Genomic DNA, 426 nt, shown 5'->3' on the forward strand with positions numbered 1-426 from the left:
GACATCGCCCCGAGCCCCCTGTGGCCATGGGGCCTCCCTGCCCCATAGCAGGGTCCCTCATCTCCAATGGGGGATCCCTGCCTGAGCCTCCACCTCCTCCTATAGCTGTGGGGCCTGCCCCATCGCAGTGTCCCATCCCTTGTGGCAGAGCCACCCTCCTGAGCCCCCACAGCTGTGGGGCCTGCCCCACAGCAGGGTCCCTGCCCTCCAGGGGGTCCTCAGCAGGGTCCCTCATCTCCAATGGGGGATCCCTGCCTGAGCCTCCACCTCCTCCTATAGCTGTGGGGCCTGCCCCATAGCAGGGTCCCATCCCTTGTGGCAGAGCCACCCTCCTGAGCCCCCACAGCTGTGGGGCCTGCCCCACAGCAGGGTCCCTGCCCTCCAGGGGGTCCTCACCCTGCTCCCCACTGCAGGGCCTGCCCCGTA

This window comes from Aptenodytes forsteri, unplaced genomic scaffold, assembly GCF_000699145.1.
Source record: "Aptenodytes forsteri isolate BGI_AS27 unplaced genomic scaffold, ASM69914v1 Scaffold26, whole genome shotgun sequence".
Lineage (NCBI taxonomy): Eukaryota > Metazoa > Chordata > Aves > Sphenisciformes > Spheniscidae > Aptenodytes > Aptenodytes forsteri.